The sequence below is a fragment of the Marmota monax genome, unplaced genomic scaffold (assembly GCF_021218885.2).
Source record: "Marmota monax isolate L192 unplaced genomic scaffold, Marmota_monax_Labrador192_F-V1.1 WCK01_AAM20220418_F8-fsc00036, whole genome shotgun sequence".
NCBI lineage: Eukaryota > Metazoa > Chordata > Mammalia > Rodentia > Sciuridae > Marmota > Marmota monax.
The window spans coordinates 5,489,373-5,509,494 of NW_026694491.1; positions in this window are offsets into that span (position 1 = coordinate 5,489,373).

The window sequence follows — 20,122 nt, forward strand, 5'->3', positions numbered from 1 at the left end:
ACAGGTGAAAGACTGCAGCTTGCTGTTTTGTACCACAGTTAGCTCCTCCACATGAGGAATGACTACCTGGCCCTCTAGGACTTTGGTCTGGTAGGTGTGTCGTAGATACCTCAGATAATGGTGGACAAAGCCCAGAGTGTCTCTTCTTGTCAAGCTTGTATCTGCAACTCTTTCTGGGACTCTCTGGAGTCGCAGATCCATCTAAGTCAGGATGCATCTTCTTAAACACTTTCCCTCTACGTAGAGCCTTCTGCCTTCTAAGAGGTCTAAATTGATCCCCCACCACCAACTGCATCCCTCCTTTGAACCTGAGCTGGAGCCCTGGGCTTCAGAGGGTTATATAGTATGAACTTAAATGACAGACATAATGGTGGTGATCTCACCTCAACCCTCACCATTCCTCCCCTTGACTATTGCTTGGGGCAGCGCAAGAACCCAAGATGCATTGGTGTAACAAAGCCAATATTTTAATCCACTCTGTGATCAAAATAGTATCACCAATCCACAGGAAGAGGGGGAAATATTCCATAAATAGAGCTTGAATAATCAGCTAACTAGATGTGGAAAAACAACCAATTAAGTTCTCATTTATGCCAGGACATTGAATGCAATGCACCAAACTATAGCACCTTGGTGTCCTGCGTATTTTAAGCTGAAGGAAACTGAATCAGCAACAGTGCAGAAGCAGGAGTGTGTGACACTCCGCCCCGCCCCTTCTCCCCTGGAGCAGGCCATAAAACCTAGGAATGTCACTCACTGACCTCCTCCCTCCCTTCACCTTAGAAGACCTTTAAGTGACAGATGTCCTGCCCACACCTGCAAGGGGAGCAATGTCACACAAAGAGGCCAAGAAGAATCTGAACAAACACTAGATTCCTTCTCAGTTTATTGCCATTTGATCCTACACTCTTGTCTTCCCATCACACTTCTGCATAATTTTCCACAAAAAATACACAGATTTCCCCATTTCCTTGGGGCTTCATTTATGAAGGCTCCCATTTCATATAAAACCTGTTTTTGTTAATCTACCTTTTGTTATAGGGATCTCAGCCACAAATCTGGTGACAATTGATGCTACATTTTCTCTCCTACACTTAACATCCATCATTTTCAGGTGGATGAAAAAGCAAAAGGTCATAGAGGAAAGAATGACAATGTAGAAGAAAACTTAGATGAATATTGATCAGACTTTGGAATTGGGGAAGAACTTTTTTAAGTATAAAAATAATACACAAGTAACATTAAATGATAAATTTAAATATACAAACATTTTAAATGTATAAAAAAATGTAAATATAATCAAAAGGTATGGTAGTAACAGGACCCATTAATCCCCATTGCACCAGTGGACAGGAAGCTAAAAGCCATCATCTGAGTGACTCCATCCTAGATCAACGGTTCCTGAGCCATGCTACCAACTGAAACAGATATATGAGTGATCCAGCTAAGGTCAGCCATGCCTGGCCCAGGTTATCAGATACATATGTTACCCATAGACTTGTAAGTAACAGTAAAAAAAAAAAATCATTTAGAACACTGTTCTAAGGTGATTTGCTATACATAATTAGATAATCTATACTGAAACAGTTTGGATTTGGAATGTCCCTCAAAGCCTGTGTGGGAAAGGCTCTGTCACTAGCTCAGTACTATTGGGAGGTGGTAGAAAACTTCAAGAGGTAGAGCCTAGTGGGGGGTCTTCCGGTTGTAGAGGGTGTGCCTATGAAGGGAATATTGGGACCCCAGCCTCTTCCTCTTCCTCTCTTTTGCACCTAGCCATGGGGTGAACAAAATTCCTCTGCCCTGTGCTCCCCCCATGATGAGTGCTGCCGCCCCACAGGCCCACAGCATCGGGGCCAATCATGGAGTGAAACCTCGAGGACTGGATGCCAAAAGAAACTTTTCCTCTTCATAAAGTTTATTTCCTCAGTTATTTGTTAGAGTCATAAAAACATAACTAACACGAATAGAAGAGGGAAATGACAAATGAGAACAAACATGGGCAAGAACTGTGAGAGATGAAAATTAAAAAATTAATATGGAATGAGGTCTTATAAATCAATAAGAAAAACACCATCTGCCACAAGAAAAATGAATAAAGGAGGTAAGCAGATAAGTTAAGAAAGGAAGACAAATGGCAAATAAACTAATGAAAAAGCATTAAGCCTTACAAAAATAGAAGTGTGATCTAAACATTAAACTATCCTTAGATATTTCTACTTATTAAACAACAGTTTCAAAATGTTCAATAATGAGGAGGTGGTGGGCACTGTTACCCAAGGATGAGCTTGGAACTAACATGCCACTTCTGGAAAGTAGTTTAGCAGGACTTAGAAAATGTGTTAGGATCAAGCGCGGTTGGTGTGAAATATTGCATTATTCTTCCTCATCCCTCAGTGCTCCTTGAATTTGTGCTGTTGGCATGATTTTGAATATACTCCATTAGAAGAGGAGTATATTTTCTTTTTATCCCTGTTGTACTTGGCATTGTGGCTGTGCTTGGCCAATGGAATGTTAACAAGTGTGTGCTGCATGCAGAGGTTTAAGCCTCCTCTGGCTTTGGGGATGTTCTGTTTCGTTTCTTCTTTCACCATAAGCAGAGCTTCTTCTGTGTGATCCTGCCCCTGAAACCCCAGCTCCAGAATGAATACATAGATTTGGGAAGATGGAAATGGAGAAGCAAAATAGTGATTGCGACTCGCCTAATTTCCCACACAAAAAAATAGTCATAACAAGTAAATATCAAAACCAAAAATCCAGGGACATTTCCAACAAAACCAGGTGAGCCAGTATCCCTGTGAACCCTGAAATACAAGTCACTGAAGATAGACCCTAGACAGCCACACCCACCTGCATGGTTTCAGCCTCTGGGCAGGAGAGGGCAGAGGAAAGCAACGGGGTATTTAACACACCTGGGAACAGGGAAGCCTCAAATATCCAACAGGCACTCACTGGAAGGCCCAGAAGCTGAAATTGTCTACTCCAGTTAGCAGGTGAGTGCAGGGGCAGGGAGCCTGCAGGAAGGTCTCAGTGGTCTGACACACTGAGTCCCATAGACTCTCGTGGGAACCCTGCTAGGTCAGGGGTCTTCCCTGAGGATGCCACCAGGAGTAAAATTAAAACCGGCAGAATAGATTTCACAGAGACAGAGGAAAGAAGATCCAGATAACAGCAGATGAGGCGAGTGTAACCAGGAAATCCTACAAAAAGGAGCTGCTCTTATATTTTGCACTACATGAAACACAACAGAATAGGTACCCATGAAGTTCTAAAATTTTATCTGAATAAATACTCATAAATAAGTTTAAGAAAACTAAATTCATATAAAAATGAGCAATAAAAAAATATCAAGGCTACAGTGCTTTTCTAGCATGTGCAAGTCACTGAAGTGTGACAGTACTGGAAAGCTGGGGGAGAATTAAGGTTAAATCTCAAAGTTAAGAACAATAAGAATAAGAATAAGAAACAGAGGCTGGGGTTGTAGCTCAGTGGTAGAGCACTTGCCTAGCATATGTGAGGCACTAGGTTTGATTCTCAGCACTGCATAGAAATAAGTGAATATATAAAGGAACATCAACAACTAAAAAAAATTTAAAAAAGAAGAAACAGAATAATATTACTATAGATAATGAAAGCAGGCCAGAAAGGTTTGCTTTAAAGAAAAAGAAAATCATAATGTTCTATTAAAAACTGCACTAAAAAGAAAAATTTTCAAAGCATGAAAGAATATTTTTTAAAAGAGAATTAGAAAAGCTCATAAGTGGCAGAACTCAAAAAGGAAAAAAGAAATAAAATAAATGAAAACTGTAATGAACTTGGTGAATAAGCACAGAAGATAATGTCTTAAGAGAAATAGAAGTGAAAATAGAAAAAAATATTTAAATCAAAAAGAAAGTAAGCTAGGTGCAGTGGCCACTTGTCATTCCAGTGAATCCCAAGGCTGAGGTAGGAGGACCACAAGTTCACAGCCAGCCTGGGCAACTTAATGGGACACTGCCTCAAAACAAAAAATAAAAAGGGCTGAGGATGAAGCTCAGTGGTAGAGCACCCTGGATTTTAAACCCCAGTATAAAAAAAGAAAGAAAAGAAAAAATTAAGGGGGAAATAAAGGAAGGGTACCCAGGGAAGAAGACTGAGTAAATTATGTTATTTGCATATACAAATATGGCACAACGAATCCCCCATTGTGTATAATTATAATTCATAAATAAGAAATAAATAAGAAATTAAATTTATAGGTGTGGTGGCAGACATCTTAATCCCAGAAACTGGGAAGGCTGAGGCAGGAGGATTGCAAGTTTGAGACCAGTCTAAGCAAATTAAGGTGATCCTCAGCAACTTAGCAAGACTCTTTCTGAAATTTTTTTTAAAAAGAGGGTACTGAGGACTGGGGAGGTAGCTCAGTGGCAGAGGACAGAGATAAAGATTTATACAACTATTAAATAAGTACAGGCAAAGAAGATCCAACATATGAACAACAGAAGTTTCTGAATAAAAAAACCAAAGGGCAGGGTGCAGTGGCACACACCTCTAATATCTCAGCAATTTGGGAGGCTGAGGCAGAGAATCTCAAGTTCAAGGCCAGCCTCAGCAACTTGGCAAGACCCTGTCCCCCGCCACATCCAAAAAAAAAAAAGGAAGAGAGAGAGAGAAAGTAAAAAAAAAAAAAAGAACTAAACCAAGAGGAATAAATAAATTCTATAATTCAGTAAGAACCTTTGAAAGAAAATAGATTTTAAAGTACAAATGGAAAGAGCTCACTATGCATATCAGACTATTAAACCTGAGTTATCAACACCAGACACATTCTGGTAAAATTTCTGGACTTTAAAGAAAAAAAAAAGATTCTTTAGACATCAAGGCATAAACAACATATGGCTTATAAGGAAAGGAAGAGTCCCATTAGACTTTTTGATTATAATACTTCAGGTCAGAAGAAAATAGAATAGCATAATTAGGATACTCAAGGAGCAAGAAAATGTAACATTCAAGTATAAAAGACTTGGGCAGACAGTTGTGGACATGTGAGAACTTAGGGAATACTGTCCCTATAAGTACTTACTGAGTAATCTATTAGTGAGCAAGTCTCAGACAACCAACGTAAGTAGAGAGTCTCTAGCATAAGGACTGACAGGGAGCATTAAATAGTTACTTGCAGAAAAAAAACTTAGAATAAAAAGGAAGAGAATATATATGCAATGATTATATGACTAGACAGTGTAGACATAGTACAACTTAAAAATGAGGCAAAATAAGGATGAGAGGCAAGATTTTTAAAAAGTGTTTTCAGTTATTATGGTTGTTGGTGGTTATTCTCTATATTATTTTGAAACTTCTCTGTGTATAATGTAACAAGCATAGGATATTCTATCCTCTCTTGTGTTTTGACAACCAGAACCAGAATTCTTGATGTGAAAAAAAGGATATACAGTTAATATAAAAAAGAAATTTAGGAAAACCTCTGTGAACCTGAATTTGAATTGGAAATATTACTGTGAATTCATAAAGTATTTTATCTTCAAAAATATATTTCCTAATTCTGCCTATTGAAAAAGCCCAGGAATATTGGTCCCTTTACCCACTAGCATAGAGCACCTCTGGAGCCCAGATGGTGATAATGAAATGCCACTTCTTACTAAAAGAAAAACAGGGCCTTTGGAGAAAGGGCTGATTCCAAATCTGTGTCCAAAAGAGTACAAAATTATCCTAGAACATTTTGTCATACCAGATAGCAAGAAAATGACTCAGAATTCAACTTGAAGAGGTTAGTAATGAAATTATAATTTCAAAACAAAAAACTGCAATAGATTATAACACTTCAGTTATATCAATTAATTCGTAATAATAAAAAAATTGGTCTTTTTTGAAGAATAATAATGAATTGATTTATTACCATTGTGCAATTCAATTGAATTAATGGCTCTAGGCCTTGAGAATTAATGACTACTAACATAATGAAAGCCAGATATGACCTATAGAGATTGAGGCTAAGGCTACTCAGTCCTCTAGATCCAGCTGCCCAATTTGCAGGAAATACTGAGGACAATGCAACATGTCAAGTTATACCATGAATATGCAATCAGCAAGATCCAAATTGTGGGAAATTCTATAGGTCTGAAAAGCCCAAGTTCTTTTTTTTTTTTTTTTTTTTTTGAGACAGGGCCTCACTATGTTGCCGAAGTTGGTCTCAAACTGTGGGGCTCAAGTGATTCTCCTGCCTCAGCCTTCCAAATGCTGGCACAGCAGGTGTGCATTACCTTGCCCAACTACAAGGCCCAAGTTCTTAAACAGATAAATTGTAAGGAAAGAAAGATATAGCAAGAAAAAAAAAAGTAGATTTAAACTATACATCAAACATTCTAAAAGACCAAATAAACCACAAGGTCTGTGGATGTGGGCATGAATGAATAAGCCATAAACAAATGCAAGGAAGTGATTTTTGTTTTGGGAAGAATGATGATTACTTCTGGAAGAAGTGGAGAGCTGTGATCGAGACAGGGCACGTGGGAGACATCTGTGTTGCTGGCAATGTTCTATTTCTTAAACTGGATAGTAGTTGTAAAAATGTTTATCTTGTAATTCACTAAGATATGCATTTGTTCTGTATTTTTTATATATTTTATTTTAAAAGGACAAGTTAAAACAAAAAAAGAAAACCACTCAGTGCAGATCTGAGCCCAGTCATGGGCAAGTCCAGCTAAACTCAACTTAGATCAGCCAGTCTTTCATTGATGCAAGATGTATATATTGAAAATAAGCCTTATTGTTTTACCTCTGCACAATGAGGTAGTTTGTTACACATCACTGTTGTGCCATTTGCTACCTGATACAGTTGATGATGTATCAGCTATTTCAAACCTCTTTTCCTTTCACTGTTGAATCTAGAGAAGCCAGATATTTGTTTTACTAGCCTCCCAGTTAATGATGGCTATGTGACCTAGGAGTAAGCCCTCAGGGAAATCCTGCTGAGGGTCTATGGGAAAGACTTTCTCTCCAAATCAAAAGATACTATACAGAGAGGTTCTCTCACTATCTGGCTTCATATATCCTGCTTCTCTGAATTTTGCTTGTGTGATAATGTGATGCTTGGAGCCATTTGCCACCATGAAGCAATAAGCACAAGAATGAAAACTCAACATCCTGAGGATATGGAGCAAAAAAATTGAAGAGTTGGATTTCGTTTTTGTGTATGTGTGTGGTACTAGGATTGAACCTGGGGATGCTTTACCATTAAGCTACATCCCCAGACCTTTTTATTTTTTGTTTTAAGACAGGGTCTCACTAAGCTGCTGAGGCTGGCCTCAAATTTTTGATCTCTTGCCTCAGCCTCCCTAGTTTCTGGGTTTATAGGCATGCACCACCACTCCCAACTAGAGTCTGATTTCTTGATTATTTCATCAAATCTCTACTGTCTTTCAGAATTGGGTTATCAAGTCAATTAATATACCATCTATTAATTAACTTTTCTATTACTTGTAACTGACTTTCTATTACTTCCTAACTTAGCTTTTAAAATGTTTATAAGTCTTTAGCCCAGCAAGTATTCTCTGTTCCTTCAATTTAACATAAGAAAATGATCCAAGATAGAATCAAAGAATATTTAATGAGGCATTTTCTAAAAAGAGAAAAATAGAAGACAATCTAAAATTTCAATACAAAAGAACAATTAAATAAGATATCAATAAGATGATAAATTATGCAACCATTGACATATTTGAGTACAATGTTTAAGATTATGGGAAATTTATTCTGTATAATTTTTTAAAAAGTAATATCAAAACTACGGGTGATATCAGAGAATATAGCAGAGTAAGGACTTCCAAAAATCTTCTCCCAACAACAACAAAAAAAAAACAATGAGAAAACTAGCAAAGTTGTCAGAGTCAACCTGAGAATGTTAATTCAAGAGAAAATGATGGAGCTGGGCATGGGGTGCATGCCTGTAATCACAGCTTCACAGGAGGCTGAAGCAAGAGGATCACAAGTTCGAGCCTCAGCAACTTAGCAAGGTGCTAGGCAACTTAGTAAGAACCTGTCTCAAAATAAAAAATAAAAATAATGTATCTCAGAGATAAAGCACCTCTGAGTCCAACTCCCAGTACAAGAGAGAGAGAGAGGAAGTGAGCGGGGAAGAGAAAGTGAGGGGGGAGAGAGAGAGAGAGAGAGAGAGAGAGAGAGAGAGAGAGAGAGAGAGAGATAGATGGATTTCAGTAAAAGATGGTGAGCTTTGTGGTATTTCTATTGCCCTATTCTCAGTTCTGCCTTAGACTTGAAAAATCAACATTCCACACTCATATTGTAAATCAGGATCCTGGCAGCCACCAGAGGGGACAGAACAATATTGTGACTCCTTCAAAAGCCCTACTCCCAGGGAAATGCCATAATGTCACCTGTCTGGTGGTTCCTTGGAAGATCCCACTCATGGGATCTGTCTTTATTTGACTTGGCCCAGGGGTCACTCGGTGTGAACAGCTTTTCCCCAGGGGCCATTTGTCAAAAATAATCAGAGGCAATTGTTTAATATCACTGTTGCCTTAGGTGGCAGCTAATATCTGTAGAAACAAGAGGTGAACAAAAAAGTTTAAAATGAAAAGCTAGGGAGTGAGATGCCCATAGGGTCTTTAAAAAGCTCCAAAATAATTTTGGGAATCTTGAAAGCAGTGTGCACACATAGAGCTATGCACATGACCAGGGCTGTGTTCATGCTGAGGGAAACCACCGCAGGCTCCCCTGGGGGCTTTGTGCAAGCAGGAGGTGAAGGCTTAGGCAGAGTGAGTGGAAAGCCTATGTGGACAGCACGCCCCAACACACGCAGCCCTGCGGTGAAGACAGGTACACTGATTGGCTCCAGGCATCTAAAGAAACCTCTGACCATTAGTGTAATTGGCCAACCACTAAGCTTCAGCTGCCACATACAACAAAGAATATAGACTTCACAGAATTCGTTCAGAAAAGTCACTACACACACAATGACAGTCACAAGCAGCAATCAGAGGAAAGAGGAAAGTCTGATTTCTAGAATTAGCTCATTCACTTCAAATGTCTGGTTTTAGACTGGGGCTGTAGCTTAGTGGTAGAGCACTTGCCTCACATGCGTGAGGACCTGGGTTCGAATCTCAGTACCACATATAAATAAATAAATAAAAGTCCATTAACAACTAAAAACATATTTTAAAAAGTAATAAAATGTCTGATTTTCAACAGCAACAACAAAAAATGAGATAGCAGAAAAAAATAAGTAATTATAGTACTCCTAGGTAGATACTTAAGAGAAATGCAAACCTACACAAAAACATGTACACAAATATTCATTGCAACATTATTTATAGTAGCTAAAAAGTAGGAAAAAAGTTTTTATCCACTTGAATGGATAATGAAATGTGTTCTATTCTAACAGTAGAATGTTATCCAGCCATAAAAGATGATGCAGTACAGACAATATAGATGAACTTTGAAAACTGGGCTAAGTCAAAGAAGCCAGACCCCCAAAATGCCATAGATTGTGTAATTCCAAATGAGGATGCTGATCCATATGGGGATGGAGGGAGCTTGGGAGGAATGGAAGAACTTTAGATAGGGCAAAAGGGAGGGAGGAGAAGGGAGGGGGTGGGGCGTAGGAAAGACAGTGGAATGAGATGGACATCATCACCCCAAGTACATGTATGAAGACACGAATGGTGTGAACTCTAATTTGTGTACAACCAGAGACATGAAAACTTGTGCTCTATATGTGTACTATGAATTGAAATGCATTCTGCTGTCATATATACCAAATTGGTATAAACAAATAAATTTTTTTTTAAAAAAGAAAATGTCCAGAATTAGACAAATCCAGCAGTGGTTTCTGGGGCTCTGAGGAGAGAAGAGGAGGGGGGGCAGTTGTGGATGGTACGGGATTTCTGCAGATTGGTGACAATATTCTGGAATTAGTAGTGATGGTTGCCCAACTTTGTGCATATACTCAAGACCACTCAATTTTATACTTTTTGAAAAGGGTGAATGTTTTGGTACATGGATAATTAATTTTAAAAACTGTGAGAAGTATGATCCCAACTTTGTTTAAAGTTCTGTATTCAATATAAACCTCCTGCAAGTTCTCAAAATCTCCTGACTGCCTTCTTTCTCTCTGTTGACTGGGTGCAGCACCCTGAGCCACCTCTTTAGCTCCAGACTCTGTTGAACTGTCTCTAAGACATTGGGTTTGGTTTCCTGTAAGGCCACTGAGAGGCTGTGTGATAGAACTTGAAAGTTGAAGGTTCGTTCCATGTGGGTGGACTTTGATGAGTTGCAAATGAAAGACCGGAAAGAATTAGGCAATACTTCCCTATATTTCCCCAATTTTCTTTGACAACTCTGATGGGCAGTTGAACTTTGCCTGCTTCCCCTAAAAGGTCATACTTGTCAAGTGCAGAGTGACCTCTTATGTCTCTTTGATCTAGCTCAGTGGTAAAGCACTTCTGGGTTTAATCCCCAATACCAAAAAACAAAACAAAACAAAACAAAAACCCGAAAAACTAAAACCAAAGGAAACTTCCTAATATCAATAGTGGTAACTGCAGAGTGGAATAGTCTTAATTTTCTTCTTTATTTGTTGGTGTTGTACAAGTTTTTGATAATTAACATGTTTTTCACAGTTACAAAAATAAGACAAAAAAAAAAATCCAAGCAACTGGGTTCAGCACGCCTCCTCCAAGAAAATTATATTATATTTACTTATCCAGAAATTAGTCACCTAATAGTCTCTTAGTTTACTGTTTTGCAGCCCTTGCTGAGAATAGGTAAAAGTCATCCATTTATTCATTCAACAAATACTTTGTAAGTGTCTACCATATATGCCAGGTACTTTCTAGGAAGCTGAGATCTATCAGTAGGCCAGACAACATGTTCTCAGTTCTCTTTTTTCTTTATTTCTGCCTTTCTTCCTTCACCAGGGATTAATTTCTAATGGGGAAAGTCAAACAACATTTTTCAGTTTGTAATAAGTGCTTTAAAGAATAAAGCTGGGCAGCCCAATGTAGTAGTGCAGGCTGTAATCCAAGCAACTCCAGAAGCTAAGGCAGAAGGATTGCGAGTTCAAGGCCAGCCTGGGCAACTTAGAGACTCTCTCAAAAGTGAAAAATAAAAAAGGGCTGAGGATGTAGCTTGGTGGTAAAGCACCCCAGGTTCACTCTCCAGTACTGGGCAGGCCATATGGGGAGGGCAGATAATAAATTTGGGCAGAGGGATGTGAACAATGGATGAGGTCTACGGGGTACCATTTTAGACTTTTCAGAATTGAGTCAGAACCACAGCTCTAACAGTGACAGTTGACTGGAGACTAAACCAAGTAAAGGAGCTAACCGTGCAGGCTTCTGGGGGTTGGGTGGGAATATTTCAGACAGAAAGAATAACAAATAACATATCTGAGCAGGAGGGTCCATGGTGTGTTTGAGGAATAGGGAGGTCAGTATGGCTGGCGCAGAGTGGTAGGAGAGGAAGCCAGAGAGGAGGCAGGGGCCCAAGGATTTAGGGCCTTATAAACCTTGGTAAGGACTTTAGATTTGACCCTGAGATGAGAAACCATTAGAAGTTTTTGTTGGTTTTAAAATTTTGGTAAATACATATAACACAAAAGTTATCATGTTAGTCTTTTTAAGTGTGCAGCTCAGTGGCGTCAGGTACATTTAGAACACCAGTGTCCTGCTCCAGAACTTTTTCATCATCCCAAACCAAAACTCTGACCTCACTGAACAGTAACTCCCTCTCTCTCCCAGTACCACCATTCCACTTTCTGTTTCTGTGAATTTGATTCTTCCAGGTGCCTTGTTTAAAGGGGATCATGCAGTGTTTATCTTTTCACGCCTGGCTTATTTCACTTAGTGTTCAAAATTAATGTCTTTGAGGATCATCCGTGTTGTAACATGTGTTGGAATTTCAAAGGGCGAATGATATGACTTTACTTAACATTTCAGAAGGACACCTCAGGCTGCTTGGTGGGGAGAGCCTACAGGTGACAAAGGAGAAAGTAAAAAGATCAATGAAAAGGCTGTTGTCATAGTCCAGATGAGAAATGATGGTGGGCTAGATGAGCGTGGTAGTCGTGGAAATGATGGACCTTTCAGAATTGAGATATATTTCTAAGGCAGAGCTGACCAAATTCATGGATGGATTGGATGTGAGTTCTGAGAAAGAGTGTAGCCGGGATTATTCAAGGAGTTTAGACAAAAACTGTGTTTTAGGCAGCTGTTTCACTGCTGTGGCCAAAAAGACCCAACAAGAACAAAAGGGAGGAAAAGTTTATTTTGACTCATAGTTTCAGAGGTCTCAGTATCTTAGTCTATAAATAGCTAGCTCCATTCCTGGGGGCTCATGTGAGGCAGAACATCATGGTGGAAGGGTGTGGTGGAGGAAAGCAGGTCAAGGCATGGCCACCAAGAAGCAGAGAGAGAGAGAGAGAGAGAGAGAGAGAGAGCGAGCTCTCCTTACCATGACAAAATATAAACTTCCAAGGCACACCCCAGTGACCCAATCTCTCCAGCCACATCCTACCTGCCTTCAGTTACCACTCAGTTAGTCCCTATCAGGGGGACTGGGTTAAGGCTCTCCTAACCCAATCATTTCTCCTCTAAACCTTCTTACATTGTCTCACTCATGAGCTTTCTGAGGGCACCTCATATTGAAACCATAACAAACTGGTAGAATGAAATAGTAACTTGTAGAAACGGCCAAGAATATAGATAAAGTAGAAGGTGGTAATTGATGCAGGAGGGTTGAAAACTCAGTTCTGAACTGTCAAGCTTGGATTGATTGTTAGTCATCCAAGTGGAGAAAAACAATAGCCATACTGGGAGTGGTGGTACATACCTGTAATCCCAGTGGCTCAGGAGGCTGAGGCAGGAGGATCGTGAGTTTAAAGCCAGCCTCTGCAAAAAATCAAGGCACTAAGGAACTCAGTGAGACCCTGTCTCTAAATAAAATACAAAATAGGGCTGGGGGTGTGGATCAGTGGTCTAGTGCCCCTGAGTTCAATCCGTAGTACCCACCCACCCCCCAAAAAACCAGTTACTAGATATATGAATCTAGAATTCAAGCAAGAAGAAAGAAATTAGGGCTTAAGATACAAAATTAGATATCATAAAAATATAAGAAATATTGCAAGCTCTGGATCTTCCTAAGATTCCCCCAAGACCTGAGTGCAAATGGGGATAAGAGGCTTGAGGATGAAAGTCAAGGGCATGTTGATGCTCACAGGCCAGGAAGATGAAGAAAACCCAACAAAGGAGACTGAGGAGAAAGGACCAGTCCACCAAGAGCAGAAACATGAAAGAGGTGGTGTCCTCGAGGTCTAGGGAAGAGAACAATTCAGGAGGAGAGATCCGCAAAGGAAGGTAAGGATTAGAAGTGTTCACGAGAATCACAATATGGCAGTGTCCTGGGACCTTGTAAAGGGTGATTTCTCATCGCTCTTCCACCTCCCTTGGGGTGGGGGTCATTTCTGGGAGCTTTTCTTCATTCTTCTGCAGGAGCTTTGGAGAGCCCTGAAGAGAGTGAGAAATGTCCTAAATCTGATGAGCACTACTTTTAAGAGTCCCCCCAACCCCTTCCTACTCTGAGCCAGACATGCCCTTGCTGCTGAGGTCCCTGGCTATGTCAAACCTTCATATCATTTAGCTTCTCCTTAGGCTCTTCTTCTCTCCAATGTTTTCAGGGATTGTCCCTGTGGCCCCCATCCTGCTGCTTAGGGTTTCTCTTTTCTCCTTGTCAAGTTTGACTCTACAAAGACTCTCCATTTATCATGCTCCCTCTCTGTCTTCTTGACCACACTATTTGCATCTATTAATGTTTCTTCCTGTCTTTCCTGCTGACAACATCTCTTTTCATCATTTAAATTGTAGCTTTACATTCATCTCCATTTCCTGCCACCCACTGCCAAACTGGGAGATGTCTATTAGTCATTCCGTAGAAATTCGGAGTGTCAGCTATGCAGAGCAGTGTCATCAGTGCTGCACAGAATACCCATAATTATGACATGGGCTTTGTCTTCCAATTCCACCAAGGTAATTTGAGAAAGAAAAACCTAAACATGTAAAATGAGTAGTAATAGAACTAGACAATAAATCATATTTTCCAAAAAAAAAAACCCTGCCATCAAGTCGTATTGATGCCAAATGGGAGGCAGGGAAGATGGCATTTGAGCTGGGACATTGAAAGATGAAAAGGGATTGAAATAGTAGAAAGCAAAGGGTAGGCAATCCAGAAGGAAAACACAGAGAAGCCTAGAGGACAAAGATGCCAGGGAAGGTAGGCTTGCTCCAGCCTGTGGGGTGTGGAGCACCAAGTGCAGGGAATTCAGCGGCAGAGGCTCAGTGGTTTTTGAAAAATGTAAAAGCAGTGTTGGGAAGAAGAACTTGCAAGCTTTGGTTGGTATGAGGAATTAGGAGACGGGGACACCAGTGCGACAGCCCAGCTCTGACAAGAGGAGAGCCTGGCCTCTGAGCCGGTGCAGAACCTGAACACCTCTCCCTGAGAGCTCCGGCAGAGCAGTTCTCATTGCCCTAGGTTTGGTCAGGAGCCCATCCCTGAACGGATCTCCATGGCAATGGACATGCGCTGATTTGATTGGCTGGACCCGCCCAAGCCTGCTCTGAAAGATGAAAGGGGGTGGACCCAAAGGAAAAATCAAGACAGTGTCACCAGGAGGGAGAACAGATGCTGGAACAGATGTTCCCTCCTCCAGTCCAGTCCTCCTCGCCACCTTCCACTCACTCTTTCACCTTCCACCCACCTCTCCATGCAAACTGGGCTCACCTCCTAGTTTACAAAACCAAAAGACTTTTTCAGGCCTTATATAATCTGACTTCTCTAGTCATTTGACACGGTTCTACCCTTTAAATATCAGCACTTTCTAAGGTTCAGGTTTCAATATGATCTGTTGTCACTCTCTGCATTTTCTCCTTCCCTGCCTCTCTCAAGAGCCTCGATGTGAGCTGGGGCTGGGGCTCAGTGGTAGAGCGCTTGCCTCACACAGGTGAGGCACTGGGTTCGATCTTCAGCACCACATAAAATAAATAAACAAAATAAAGGTATTGTGTCCATGTATAACTAAAACATTTAAAAAAAAAGAACCTAGTTGCTTTCTTCTCCCATCTGTCATGGACATACCTCCATTGTTCCATGTTTTATACTATATTTTGATTATCTGTGCATCAGGGACCATTATGTATCTTTGTATGTGCTTTGGCTCCTGGCACTTGGTGTAGGAGTAGGCTTAATGACTAGATTCAAATGGAATATGCTAGCAACAAGGGTGAATGACGAGACAAAGAAGTTCTGGCTTCAAGTGCAGCCTATGGGAACAGAAAGAGGGAGATCAGTTTTGGAGTAAAGAGAGTGAATTTGGCTTCAGCTGTGTTGTGTCAGGGATGGTGAGGACACCAGACAGAAATGTCCAGTGGAGACAACTGAAGACATTGTGCTAGGAGAAGTCCACTGCACTATACATCACGAGAGCACAAGCTTTGACTGTCTTATCTGAGCTTCTGGTACCTGCCACTAAGTAGATGCTCAGATGTTTGTTGAATTATTGAAGGACAGAGAATGACAGATAGAAAGGGTTAAAAGCAAGGCGAGGGCTAGCACTGTGGAGCACACTTTAATCCCAGCTATTTTAGAGGCTGAGGCAGAAGGATCACAAGTCCAAGGCCAACCTGGGCAACTTAGCAAGACCCTCAAAAATAAAAGATAAAAAGGACTGAGGATGTGGCTCAGTGGTAAAGCACCCCTGGGTTCAGTCCCCAGTACCAAGAAAAAAAAATATTCCATTGCTTGGCATTAGGCAACCTGCCCCTCCGTGGGCTCCAAGAGAGACTGAAGAGGCAAACATGGCGTTTTCAGACTCTTAAGGGAAGGTTCTGGGGGCTAAAGGTTTCTCTTTGCCTCACAGAGAGAAGTGAACTTTTAAATGAGGAGGACACGGTATAGAGTTTTTAAAAATACAGACTGACTTTGGAGACTTTCTTTCAGGTTCAAAGACCTTGTCCCTATTATTTCTTCTCATACATTAAACAATATGTAAACGACCTGGGAGAAAACCCCTCTCCTCTCCAGACCCTACTGGTCCCATCCTCCTCATCAGCAGCATCGGGGTCTTAGTTCGAATGCTTCAAGCAACACTGTGCTATATGTTCTCCTCTGGGTCAGGGAGAAGGTGGAATTTAAATAACTCCAGTTCAGAGCAGCAGCGCACCATGGGAGATTTGCCAGGTAGGTCAGGCCTGTCTGTTGCCTTAAAAAGGCTTGAAGTCACAGACCTGACATGAAGCTGTAGGAAGCAGAAAGTGACTGGCTTTCTCTCCTCAAAACTGCATCAAGTCAAGTATCATAATAGAAAGTTCACCTTCCTAGTCCTCATCCCAGGAGGCCATTGGGCTGCGAGTCCTGTTCCTTGGAAAACACATTGCTGCTGTGCAAGATGGAGAAAGGTAAGGAGCCCATGATTAAAAAAAAAAAAATTGTAGTTGTAGATGGACACAATACCTTTATTTTATTTATTTTTATGTGGTTTCCGGGATCGAACCCTGTGTCTCACGCACGCTAGGCAAGCGCTCTACCCCTGAGCCACAATCCCAGCCCAGGAGCCCATGATTTCTTAATGCTATATTTATGAACTGAAGAAGTCTGTGATTTTAGTTAGAAAAAGGAAAAGTGCAAGCAGTGGAAGTGACAGGGAAAGCTGCTGGCCTGGCCACGGGTATACAAAAAAGGAAAATGCAAATTAAAACCACAAGGAGATGGCACCTCACACCTGTCAGAATGGCTTCCGTAGAGAAAAACGATAAGTGATGGTGAGGAGGTGGAGAAAAAGGACCTTTATGCTCGCTTGGTGGAAACATAAATGAGTATAGCCATCATGGAAAGCAGTATGGAGGTTTCTCAAAAAATATAAAGGTAGGCCAGGCATGGTGGCACATGCCTGTAATCCCAGCAGCTGGGGAGGCTAAGGCAGGAGGATCATGAGTTCAAAGCCAGCCTCAGCAATGGCAAGGAACTAAGCAACTCGGTTAGACCCTGTCTCTAAATAAAATACAAAATAGGGCTGAGGATGTGGCTCAGTGGTGGAGTGCCCCTGAGTTCAATCCCTGGTACCAAAAAAAAAAAAAAAAAAAAAAGTTAAAGATAGAACTTCCATATAATTCATCAATCCCACCAATGAGTATATAGACAGGGAAAATCAAGTCAATATGCTGAAGTGACATCTGCACCCTGTTCATCTGTTCATCGCAGCATTATTCACAATAGTCAAAATATGGAATTAACCTAAATGTCCATCAGTGGATGAAGAAAATGTGTTATATACACAACAGAGGACTATTTAGCCTTTAAACAGAATAAAATTCTGTCATTTGCTACAACATGGATGGGCCTGGAGGACATCATGTGGAGTGAAAAAAGCAGAGAGACAAATACCACATGATCTCACTTATGTGTGAGTCTAAAAAAGTCAAACTCACAGAAGCAGAGAATAGAACAGGGCCTGGGCTTGGGGGATTGGGAGATGTTGGTGAAAGGATCAAAATAAAACAAAAACCACTGGTAGGGCCAAGACTATGGAGAAGCTACATGAAGACACTACAGGAAAAGGACTTTGACAGACAGGGAAGGGAGAGGCCACGGCCACCAGGTCAGGACTAGGTTGCAATGTGAGGACCACCAGGAAACATTTGCAAAACCCAGACTTCTTATAAAAACAGTTTTGGAGCACAGACTTTGTGCCAGGTGTGTACTGAGCTCTTGACACGTATTATCTCATGTGCCTGGTGGATCCAGGAGCTGAAGCACAGGGAGGGAGTGACTTGCTGGGTCTCTTGGTCATGGAAAGGGGAAGCCAGGGCTATAGAAGGGCCATCTGACTTGGGCAGCAGCCTTGAACTAGTCTGCTAGTGACTCATCACCCAACCATCACCTATCACGAGGGCCAGCTGGCACTACTGTAGAGAGGTGTCTCCTGGTCCCTTTGTCCCTCTGCTTACTGCATCAAAGGCCAGGAAGGAACCCAGCACCTCCTCCTTCCACACCAGGCAGTGAGCAAGCGCTTTCCCCGTGGCCTGTCCCTGTGGTTGCTCACCCTGGGATTTATGCCTTACTCACATCAAAGACTATTTGAGGCAGAAGTGTTTCATTCCACTCTTGCCTCAACCATGTGAGACTGGCTTTACAAAAGAGGAAACGGAACGTCTGTAACTTGCCTGGGCTCTTACAGATCAACAGCAGACCCTAATATGGACATCTAGCTAACTGACTCCCAAGTCTCAGCTCTTTCTTCTATGTCACACTTCTTTTCAGTGACAACTTGGGGATCCTTGAGACGATGTTAACCTGCTACTTTCTGTCCAGCTTTCTACATCTGTGCAGGCATCTGATGGATTGGAGTCCCAGTTTCATTTGTGAAGGGGGAGGGGAAGAAATCCTGTTTTGCCTGTTTTTATCTATGTCACTAGCAGGTTCTCAAAAAGGAGCCGCTGGAAATTTGGGGATAAAGAGAAAAGGAAATTTGCTAACAGATTTCTTTCTTTCTTTCTTTTTCATTTTTAGTTGCAGATGGACACAATAACTTTATTTTATTTATTTATTTTTTTTTAAAGAGAGAGAGAGAGAGAATTTTTTAAAATATTTATTTTTCAGTTTTCGGCGGACGCAACATCTTTGTTTGTATGTGGTGCTGAGGATCGAACCCGGGCTGCACGCATGCCAGGAGAGCGTGCTACCTCTTGAGCCACATCCCCAGCCCACAATAACTTTATTTTGCTTATATTTTTATTTTTATGTGGTGCAGAGGATCAAACCCAGTGCCTCACACGTGCTAGGCAAGCCCTCTATCTCTGAGCCACAACCCCAGCCCACAGATTGCTTTTATAAAAAAATATTTATTTATTTATTTAGTTGTAGTTGGACACAATACCTTTTTAAATTTATTTTTATGTGGTACTGAGAATTGAACCAAGGGGCCTCACACATGCTAGGCAAGTGCTCTACCACTGAGCCACCACCCCAGCCCACAGATTGCTTTTTTAAAACCAAGGTGTAGCATATATACAGCAAAGAACATGGAGTGTGCTAACTGCATGATCAGTTTCTACCTGTAGGTATATCTGGTAGCGCTCACCCACATGGAGGTAATGAACACTTCCTGTCTCACGTGCCGTCCCAGTCAACACCCAGTCCACGCTCCTTCCCCAGAGGTAACTGCTATTCTGAATTTTGGGGGGAGACTGTTGGTACTGGGCTTGAACCCAGGGCCTCATGCTTCTAGGCAAATGCTCTACCACAAAGCTACATCCCCAGCCCCACTATTCTGATTTTTATCACTATCAGTTTGTTTTGCCTATCCTTGAATTTCATATAAATAACAATGCCAATTAATACCCTTTTTGCTCATTAGTTTTAAAGTTGAATATACAAAAATCAAACAAGGCAAATAGCTACATTCTCCTCTTCCTCCACAACCCAGCCTCCGGTCCTTGTGGTTAACAGCAGTGACACTGGGTGTGCAGCCTTCTGGTCTCTTTCCTAATGCTTGGCACACTATCAGGAAGAGCGTTTTGCTTTTAGATCCAACTTCTGGCTTTCTTGCCTTTTTTCTAGAGGGAGAGATTTGTCAGCTAATTGTGTTGCCATGTATGTATCCATGTGTCAATGAGTTATTATGGGTTGGATGTGAGGCATCCCCCAAAAGCTCCTGTGTTAATGCAAGAATATTCAGAGGTAAAATGATTAGATTATGAGCGGTTTACCCTAATTGGAATGAACTGACTGGGTGGTACCTATAGGCAGGTTTGACTCTGCTGGAGGGAGTTAGCTCATTGGGGTGTGCCTGTGGGATTATATCTTGTCTTCCCAGCTCCTCTTTCTTTATGTTCTGGCTACCATGAGATGAGCAGCTTCTCTTTGCCACACCCTTTCACCATGATATCCTCCTTCATCTCAGGCTCAGAGCAATAAAGGAGTCAACCACGGACGGAACCTCTGAAACCATGAGCCCAGATAAAATTTCCCTCCTCTAAGTGTTCATTTTTTTTTTTTTTGGTACTGGGGTGGGGGAGATTTACCACTGAGTCACATCCCCAGTCCTTTATTTTTTTATTTTTAT